The sequence below is a fragment of the Lissotriton vulgaris genome, chromosome 8 (genome assembly GCF_964263255.1).
Source record: "Lissotriton vulgaris chromosome 8, aLisVul1.2, whole genome shotgun sequence".
Classification (NCBI taxonomy): domain Eukaryota; kingdom Metazoa; phylum Chordata; class Amphibia; order Caudata; family Salamandridae; genus Lissotriton; species Lissotriton vulgaris.
The window spans coordinates 880,707,506-880,709,669 of NC_141696.1; positions in this window are offsets into that span (position 1 = coordinate 880,707,506).

Here is a 2,164-nt window from a genome sequence, read left to right on the forward strand (position 1 = left end):
TGGCCGGACTTCCCTGGAAGTCCCGATGGGGTGCCATTCGCCTCCCAGGTCCCAGCGAGGGCTCCAGGATGTCGGGCACTTTTGCGCCCTGGGTCCCCTCTGTCACCCTGTGTGCACAGATTACAAGAAATGGGGGTAATTTTCCTCCGGATTGGTAGGGACAAGGTATTCTGGGACCCCCCTCGGCCTAGCGGTCCTCCGCCGGCAGCTGGACATGCCAGGATGCCGCCCCAGCCCCGGATCCGTCCCTGGGCCTGCCGCGTGGCAGGAAGCCCCGGATGGGGTCCGGGGGCCCGGTCCCCCGGCCTGCCGCACTGCCAAAGGACCAGGACGGGGTTTCCTTCGAGCCCGGGGAGCCTCCCCTCGCTCGGCTGAGTTCAGCAGCTCTGGCCGGGGCCCCCCGAGGGCCAGGGGAGGGCGGCCTCCCCATCCCGGGCTCTGTCCTTGGTCCTGCTGCGTGGCAGGGTGCCCGGGACGGGGTCCGGAGGGCCCGGGGAGGCTTCCCCTGCGCCTCCGGGCTTGGGAGCCCAGGGGCCCGGCGGGGCCCCCGGGTCGGGTGCTACGGCCCCGGGCCCTGTCCCTCGGCCTGCTGCACTGCCAAAGGCCTGAGACGGGGCTCCGTTGTGCCCGGGAAGCCTCCCCTTGCCGGGCTGAGTTCAGGAGCTCCGGCCGGGGCCCCCGAGGGCCCGGGGAGGGCGGCCTCCCCATCCCAGGCTCTGTCCTTTGTCCTGCTGCGTGGCAAGGTGCCCGGGACGGGGTCCGGAGGGCCCGGGGAGGCTTCCCCTGCGCCTCCGGGCCGGGAGCCCCGGCTGGGTCCAGGGGGCCGGCCGGGCCCCGGGTTGTGTGCTACGGCCCTGGGCGCCGTCCACCGACATGCCACACTGCCAAAGCCCCGGGACGGGGCTCCGTTGTGCCCGGGAAGCCTCCCCTTGCCGGGCTGAGTTCAGGAGCTTCGACCGGGGCCCCCGAGGGCCCCCAGGAGGGCGGCCTCCCCATCCCGGGCTCTGTCCTTGGTCCTGCTGCGTGGCAGGGTGCCCTGGACGGGGTCCGGAGGGCCCGGGGAGTCTTCCCCTGCGCCTCCGAGCCCGGGAGCCCCGGCTGGGTCCAGGGGCCCGGCCGGGCCCCGGGTTGTGTGCTACGGCCCTGGGCGCCGTCCACCGACATGCCACACTGCCAAAGCCCCGGGACGGGGCTCCGTTGTGCCCGGGAAGGCTCCCCTCGCTCGGCTGAGTTCAGCAGCTCCGGCCGGGGCCCCTGAGGGCCCGGGGAGGGCGGCCTCCCCATCCCGGGCTCTGTCCTTGGTCCTGTTGCGTGGCAGGGTGCCCGGGACGGTAGTCCGGAGGGCCCGGGAAGGCGTCCACTGCGTCTCCGTGCATCGGAGCCCAGGCTGGGTCCAGGGGCCCGTCCGGGCCCCAGGTCGGGTGCCACGGCCCTGGGCCTCCGGTCCCCACCTTGCCGTTCCCCGGCGCCAGCTCCCTTTTTCGTCCGGGCACAGAGTGACACCGGCTGGCTTGACTTTCGTGCCCGGCCATCTGGTCTCTGGGTTCCCCTCGGCCATCTGGTCTCCGGGATCCCTTCGGCCATCTGGTCTCCCGTATCCCCTCGGCCATCTGGTCTCCAGGATCGCCTCGGCCATCTGGTCTCCCGCAATGCTTTCCTATGGGGGCGACCAGATGGCCGAACTTCCCTGGAAGTCCCGATGAGGTGCCATTTGCCTCCCGGATCCCAGCGAGGGCTCCAGGAGGTCGGGTACTTTCGCGCCTTGGGTCCCCTCTGTCACCTCGAGTGCACGGATTACAAGAAAGGGGGGTAATTTTCCTCCGGATTACTAGGGAGAGGGTCAGTCAGACCTCCGTGTGGTCTGGCGATTCTGAATCAGGGGAAGGCAGGACCCGGGCCCGCCCGCCGTGGCCCCCAGGGGCCTGGGTACGCACCTGCCGCTCAGCCCCCTTGCCGATGGGCCTTTTCCTCCGAGTTTGCTCAGGCAGGCCTCCGCGAGGTCTGGCCATGCTGAGACGGGGCCAGGCAGCACCCGGGCCCGCCCGGCGGGGCCCCCAGGGGCCCGGGAACGCACCTGCCTCTCAGCCCCTTCCCGATGGTCCTTTTTCTCCGAGTTTTTCCCCACAGTCCGACCTCCGATAGGTCCGGCGGTTCTCAATCCGGG